Below are 8,800 nucleotides of genomic sequence, written 5' to 3' on the forward strand. Positions count from 1 at the left end.
TAGTGGTGAGGACTGAGGCTTCTTGATTGTTGGGCCAGGGTGCGGAAGTCACACAAGTTCATGCATGATCACTTCACATTACTTGACATTTTCCAGCCCTTGTTGATATTTAAACCGTATGTGTGGAACGTCTGATTAATTTGAACCTTTGGATGGGGAAGATGAAGTTACTGTACTGCCTTCAGGACTCAAAATATTGACTTAAAGGTGTTAGTAGTACTTTTATGAAGAAATGGCGTTCAGTCAAAAGGGCAAGTAGCAAATGGAGTTCTTAATAGTTCCTGTAATTACTAGTTGTGTGTTTCTGTATTTATTTTGTACATACATTTATTCAGGAATGAAAGATATAACATTTGTACTTTCAGATATTCTGAGTTATGAGGCTGAGGCTGTTATTTAAAGATACAAGGTATTTGTTTCTGGTTACAGTCATGAAATTGGACAAGGGCAAAAGATTTTCCCTGTATTGTGGAAAGGCTCAAGGTCTCTGAAACAAATCTACATTCAGATTATTCCCCCACATTTAATAAAATGTATGCAGGGGTAGTGTACAGCGTACATGAAATGTACCGTAGCCATGTACACATTTCCCCCTCGGTAGTGCACCATGCATATTATTGAAAGCACATTATTGAGGGAAAGACATTTAATGTGGTTATTGAATCAGTGTAGGGATTGTGTTACTGTGTCTGGAGATGAGTAACACACCCCCTGCACTGTCAAAGTGCAGTATATCAATGTATGCATATGTATTAAATTTATTATTTTTTTTTTATGTTTGCACAGCATGCAGCAATTAATACGTGCCAGATATCTAAAAATAGAAACCGGATACATTTAATTGTGAATGCAAAAGTCAGGTTTAAGCATAGCTCAGCAGGTTTGCAAGGGGTGGTGCTCAGCAGTGCTTATATGTAGGTGAGAGATATATGTAAAAGTATAGCAGCATTCTACACATCCACATAGCCAAATGATTAGAGTGATAGCCTTATGTGCAGTAGGGGCAGGGTTTAAGTACACAGAAGGATTATGAACCATATATTTTCCAAATACAAATTATGCCAATTATTTTTAAATCCTGATGTGCTGCTCTCAGCTAAGCTCCCCTAAAGCCTGTTAAGCCATGCCAAACACCACTTAAACAAGATCCATTTTAGCACTGAATGGCACTGTGCAGCTCTGCTTAGCTGGTTTGTGCACTGCTAAGCAGTACCAAGCACTGCTATGAACTGCCAGTTTAAGCACTGCTAAGCTGAGCTCAGCTGGTTTGTGCAGTGTTAAGTGACGAGCAATCTTTTTAAAAATTGCCAAATGACATTAAAGTTCAGGAAAATAGGATATATTAAGTGCAATATGTGGGAATACTGCAGAATCTGTTGGAGTTCAACCTGTGAGGATACTATGGCAGGTGTTGGAGAGGGTATGTGTTTTTGAGTGCAGAGGTGTAGCATTGAGGAGTCCAGGGCCATGGTCGGACTCCTAGTCAAAAACCATGAAGCCCATCTCATGTAGGATGGTTATGGGGGCTCGAAGTACAAAGGAGAGGCCTGGGACCAGCTGGCAGGGACCTCACCAGTGCAACTGGTATCCCCCGCACAGGTGAGCAGTGTCATCATCACCACGATGACCTGAAAAAAAGAAAGTGGGCTCTCTTAGATGCCTGCGTCCAAGAATTCCAGGTGGGCAATGTTACAAAGTGTGTAACTATGTTGACCTGTGTTTCACTAATATTTAACCTTGAATGTCTGCTAAACTGGTATGCATAATGATGTGCTTCTCTCCCAACAGCTGTAGAGGTGAGAGCTTGCAACATTGAAGCACATGCAAGTTGCCTGGTCAGGTTGCACTGTGAGTGTGGTGAGTACAGATTTATATTCCAACCTATAGTCATATAAGCAAGAAAGAGTAAAGCATTAACTGCCATTAGGTATATAAACAGTTTTGATTTTATTGTAATGAATGTGGTCATAGACCTGGACTGCAATAAGTGACTACTGCCTAATGTACTGCAATAAGTAGGAAAGAGTAAAACATTAACCTTGATTAAGTAAATGAAATAAAGTTTCTATTACAATAACTGTTTTATTACAGGTGTATTGCAACACCAACATTACATGAACTGCTGGTCAATAAAAACTCAAATGTATACCAGTAAATGCATGAAGGCTTCTTTAATTAACTGTTTTGCAATACTTGTGGAATGAGACCTGATTTCAATCCAGTAACAATATATTGTGTACACATGCAGTTTATTTAGTAATGTATAGGTTGCCTAGTCTCTATGCCATGCTTGCATTTCATGCAGATGTGTCCAACTGTCACTGCACTGTATTATAACACTGTAGTATTAGTAGCAGGCAATATTTTGTTTCTAGGTTAGCTCCAGAACAAAATCAGTCAGTCTGATCTCAGAAGTGACTCAGTAGCTCAGTCTGTTAAATGCTGTGTATGAAGTACATTTTGCTAGACATAGACCAGGGTTTGAATCCAGTTCCATGTACTAATAACTATTACTGAATTACATATGATATGATGACAGATATTCTCTCCACAGGGACTACTGGTAAATGGATGAGAGAGTCCCTAGTATGTGCAAATAACTGTTTGTTCAGATGTCACACACTGTTAAAATCATTCTCACGAATGTGCTACTTATCCAAACAATAAAAGAAACAGGTTCAATAATAACAAACTATAATGAAATAAAAAAAAATAAAATGTGTAATAACAGATATCATTCTCTCCTAAGGGACACAGGTAAAAGGGTGAGCTAACTCACAGTATGTGTAAATAATTGTTTGTTCAGATGTCACACACTGTTAAAATCATTCTCACGAATGTACTACTTATCCAAACAATAAAGTAAACATCTTCAATAATAACAAACAATAATAAAATAAAGGAAATAAAATATGTAATAACAGATATCATTCTCTCCACAGAGACACAGGCAAATGGTGAGCTAGCTCATAGTATGTGTAAATAATAGGTTGTTCAAATGTCACACACTGTTAAAAATCATTCTCATGAATGTGCTAGTTATCCAAACAATAAATGAAACAGATTCAGGAATAACAAACTATAATAAGATGAAAGAAATAAAATGTGTAATGAAGGTCTAGCTGTATTCCTGAAGTGTCTTGCAAAGGTCGATGCAGTCAATTACTGATTGTGATGCATATGTCCCCTGCAGTCAGTGCTATTATGTATGATCCCCATGCCTGCTAAGCACAGCATGATACTTGTTTACTCTCTGTACTGTACACATGCATGTCTCTCAAGTGTCACGCTGTCACAGAATGTAATTGTTGTTGAGTAATCCCTCTGTCACAGTTCTATCACCGACATGATTATATGTCAATATCAAATTAACAGTATATTAGCCCACAGTACTCCTTGGTAGTTATATAGGTCCACTTGATATGCAAGTGTTCTTTGTTGTTGTTTACCTGCAGGCATACCTCTCCCGTGTACCTCATTACAAGGAACGTATCTCATTTGGGAGTCTTAAAAAGTTCATGTTCCTCAAAGTTCCTCAAAGTTCCACATTGAAAGACTCTGTCACACATTCTGTGTTAGGAATTTATTTAAGTGAAATCCATTGTAAATAGAAATTAATCATATTAGTTCATTAAAAGATCTTCTTTATAAGTAAAACCAGCATACTTTAACCATCCTATGACCTTTCTAGTTGAAGCTGTTAGTAAGCCATTATTATTATGTGTTCCACATTTTGCCCATTTGTTTCACATTATGAGGGCTAGTGTTCCTCATTTTGGAGGGGGAAGGTTGAGAGCTATGCCTGCAGGTGTTACTGCTTGGCCCATAGTGTTCCATGTTGATAGCTTGAGAGGTATGTATGTGCTACAGCAGCTATAGGGCACATTTACACATAAAGAAAGGACAGACCTATACAGTAGATAGCATTACTGTTGTCAACTATATAGCCCAAGATGGCATTAATGGACTGTATTTCTTTCTCTTCCCACCCCTTATCTTCACATATTTATTATTGTTATATATTGGTTATGGTTTACTATTAACATATGTTGTTCCAAAAACTGAATTTTGGGCATGTGTTTTATTAATGTAATGTATTACTATGGTTGCATATTAACATATATTGTTGAATTACCTGTTCTGTTGACCTTATGCTGTAACTGTTACTGGCATGCTGAAATATCCTGACTGTTCTATTATTTATTGTTGTGTTTCACATAATATGCATTGAGCTGTAATGGGGTTATGTACAATGCTATGGCATGATGTTTATACTAACAATGGTTTTGTTTGTAACTCACCTATGTTTATTGCTCTACCTCCATACCCACAGCATGTATGGGTAGACTGGTTCCTGGTGATCCACCTACCCTACTTCAGCTGGCTGTGGCACTGGGTACCAGCTCATCTGGGACCCAAGCTGGTGGTGACCCTTCCACTGGCCCTGCACCACCTTTGGGTATAACTGCCACAGGGGATGGGGCCCATCCTCCCCTTGAGAGTGGGGTTGGAGGAGGGTTGTCACCCAGTATCAACTACTGGCCATGATGCACAGGAGTGTGCATAGGAGTTATGAATAATGCCTGCACTGGATTCAGGGCAGACTCAAGAGCCTGGTGCGACCTGAGGATCCCAGCACTAAGTCTCCACCACAGCCACCTTCAGAGCAGTGAAGGAGCAGTGTTTGACTGCCCATGGGTGGGGAGGTCAGTCATACTGCTGCCGCCAGGAGGCACTTGCACCTCTGATTCCACAACACCCTTCCTATCCAAGTTGTTTACCCCCCCTCTTGTATCACACATCACCCCTGTGTGCTGTCTTGTCTGTCTGCAAATGCAACCTATCCTACCAAACTTACCTCCCCACACATACCTATATCCCCTTCCCAACATTCCACTCTCTCCTTAAAAAAAAAAAAAAAAAAAGACACCTATCTCACAAAAAAATATCGCCCCATAAATACCTCTCCATTTTTCCTGTGTGTCCACTGGGCACAACTAATTAGTGCATTAATTAATGAACACATTTATGTTGCTGTCACCCCTCTCTCGGGTGTGATGCACTAAATTCCAAAAATCCTGCACAGCTGTTGCCGTACAAGAAATATAAAGCTATGGTCCTTTCCTACACAACTCTACCTGCCTTTCAGTATGTTTTCCCCCTGCTTGCCACCATTTCACCACTTTCCTCTCACCCCTTTTTTTGTTTTAGCAGAGCACTGTGCAAACCCACACAAACATGCCTTAATCATCTTATGTGTTTCTTACAGTGTTAGGCACATCTGCAAAGTAATCTCTTCTGTCATGTCTTGAACTCGTGCCCCTGTCAACTACGGCACACAGCATTAGCACACTAGGCCACTCAGCTCTGAATTAAAACATGTGTTTCCAGAAACAGATACTGATTGCCACTTATACACTACAAGCACATATAATATGAAAAATGGAAGTGTACTTATAGTTGTGATGCAGACACTGCATTAGTACACAGCCAAATAAATACTAATGGATGTACTTGAGGCCTGGAATAGCAGGTATATCTGTCAATTGTACAGACTGTTGCAGAATGTCCACAGTTTTTCCCATAGTTTTGGCATGGTTTTCACAAAAACATATCTGTGTGGTAAAGTCCTGACAAGTCATTAAAGATTGAGGTTAGAAAATCATGACAGACATTTGGGTGTTATACTTCATACCCTTCAGAAAACACATGCTAATGCAAATCCTGTGTCACAGACTGTATGCATGCACATATATCTTGCAAGTATACAAGTATACATGCTGCAGCACTGACTTAGTGGCTCAATCTGTTAAATGCCTTGCATGCAGTACATTTTGCCACCCACAGTCCTGGGGTCAAATCCAGAGTATTGCACTTCAATTACATTCTTATGAGTACAGCAAATAATGATTGAGTCATGCAATTTTAACCAAAACAGGTTGCTGTTACTGAATAAACTGCTACCCATGTTTGCAAGTCAAAGGCCATTGGTACCCTCATCCTTGCTCTGCTGTAATGACAGAGCTGACACTGCTCCCTCAGTAACAGCTCCAGCTTGCTGTCCTCCAAAATATTCATGCACACACATCCCTATGTGTCCTAGGCTACAGCAGTAGCTGCAAACAGCAACATATGCAGCTGCATGTTAAGCTACCAGCTACAGACCTACCATACTTCACAACCCTCTAGACCAAGGGATCCGGAAACACCCATACATAAAGGGGTGGGGCAAAGGTCAAGTGACAGGGGCATGTTTCACAGTTTCCCCTACAAACATAGTGAGCTGATAGACTAGCAGCTACTGCGGCAGCATGCATATTCTGATGGGTATGACATCTGACACCCACATATCTCTTCCCCCTTACTGACCTCAACCCACAATGTTTAACACTGAACTGCCAGATAATCACAATGTAATTTGACAATGGCAAAACATAGCATGCAAATCTGTGGACATACCTCATAAATCTCAACCATGATGTAGTCTCTGCATCTCACTAATGCCCATCTCAAATACTAAGGAAGGGGCCAAGGTCTACATGAAGGACTTAAATATTGTACTATGGTGCCATGTCATTGGCTAATGAAAGTGCAACCCATCTGTTTTGGATACAATTAGTAAGTCTGAACCATGGATTGGTGCACAGACAATTACCTGTTAATGAGCATGACCTACAAAAGGCAAGCAATTGCCTATGGGAAACAGGTCTGTAAGTTACTTTACCAAGACACAGTATGATTTAGCAAGCTTTTTTCTTGAGGATTTGTTCAAAAAAAGTATTATGTCACTCTGCCAGGTATGTCATACAAGTCCCCATATAATGGGATACAGATGGGAGGATACAGCTTTGGGGACTAGGGATTACAACTGTAGGCTTGTAATACATCTCTGATAATGACATATCGGTGATACTCTGCTGTCCAAAAGCTACAGGGATGCCTCTCAATTGTGCCTGCTTTGAATGAAATCACAGCTGTGGCTCTCTCAGTCCTTCCTACAACAGTTGTCTCCTGTATGAAAGCTACTGGATTGTGAGTTAGACATATTGACAGTAAGTAAAGGTGGAGACAGCTGTCATATCACATGATGTACTGTAATTCAGCTCCTCTCCGTCTGTGAATGTCACACAGGAATAGTTCAGACATTGTAAATGTGTCCCTGACTGTCCCTGATGTACTCTGGCAAGGTCACTGTTTTGTCGACATTCATATCTCATCACTTGAGAGCAAGGGCTAACATACCTGGCAACCCCCTACAGCAGGAATTCAGGTAATGGCCATTATTAGTAGGGGGCACAGGCCCAAACTCAGAGACAGAGTGTATATATTAGTTATACAAAGTAAGAGTATGAATAGAGTAAAATATATTACTGTAGCATAAGCTTTTTTTCTGAGGGTTCTGGCATGTGACACCAGATTCTCTATATTCTGACAATAACCATCAATTATTGGCCAACCATTTGCCACGCATCCACATGTTTGTGCCAACAGGACCACATATATCAGGCATACATACACATTCCACAAACATCTGTGTACTGGAGATGTATGATGCCTACAGGGAAGATATACTACAGCAGGTTTGCTTTGCAGTCTGTCATTGTGGCTGGACTGTACCCCATATACTTGTAATAACATACACCTATTTGTCTGACAGTGGCTGTATGACATAGTAGTGGGACTTTGCACATAGGAGACACACCACAGTAGATGACATTGATGGGTGTGGAGACATACAGCACACTCTGTCATGGCACAAAGGGACATAACCAGTATTGCTACTATGCTGGTGATAGCCACATACATAGTGTGTTGATAGACTGCTGGGTATGACATGGGAGGTAGCAGTGGATAATGCAGGCCATCTTGGTTGTGCAGGGTCTTTACATAGTGGGTATCTATGAATTTGGTCCTGTGATGTGCTCCCCTCTTGTTCTCTTTCAGGAAGGATGTATCAAAGGAGGCACCCACCATTTTCAGATGCTGAAAACAATGTTATCCTGGATGGCCTCATACTGCATCATAACATTCTGCTCTCCAGGAGTCACCAGCATCATGAACAACATGCAGCACTGTGGGCTGACCTTGTCACAGCAGTCAACCAAATAGGGCTACAAGACAGAACCTCAGAGCAGATCCAACACTGGGCAACAGATATGGTCAATGCTGCATGGCAAAGGGCTGCTGCTGTGGTCAGGAACCGTGCTGCCATTGGTGGAAGGCCTGTGGCAGAACAACCACTCTTGGACACATAGGACTTCCTGGAAAACCTGGGATCATCCACCGGCTCCCAACCACCCATCACCCCATACATCGTGGAGGTGCGTGCCACAGCATCCACATCAGAGGAGCGTCCAGGTAGGCTTCCTGTGTTCATCACTGTAATACTGTATCAGTCATTGTGGCAGCCTCTGGATATCAGTACACAGGTGTCATGTCTATCTGCATTGTGGGGTTTGGTTTTAATGCACAGTTGTGCACACATACTCAGAATTTCAGCAATGTAGGCAGTATCACATGTTGATATAAGCACATATTACCCTGTAACAAAGCCACATTTGGTATTGCTGACAATACCTCTCCCTCACATTTCCATAGGTACATCAGGTGTGGCCAGACTCCAAGGTCCTGTACCTGGTAACTGTGATACTATTGTCTTACGGATCATATATACGCTAAGAATGTTAAGGGCTGCCATTTTGCCCTAGGCACAACTGTTATGCTTAGCCGGAGTACAATACTTGCATGTTCCATTTCAGAGGGGTTAACTGAAGTGTATTGAATGGGTAATCACAGTCGT

Source organism: Protopterus annectens, chromosome 9.part0 (assembly GCF_019279795.1).
Source record: "Protopterus annectens isolate FY-2018-M chromosome 9.part0, PAN1.0, whole genome shotgun sequence".
Lineage (NCBI taxonomy): Eukaryota > Metazoa > Chordata > Ceratodontiformes > Protopteridae > Protopterus > Protopterus annectens.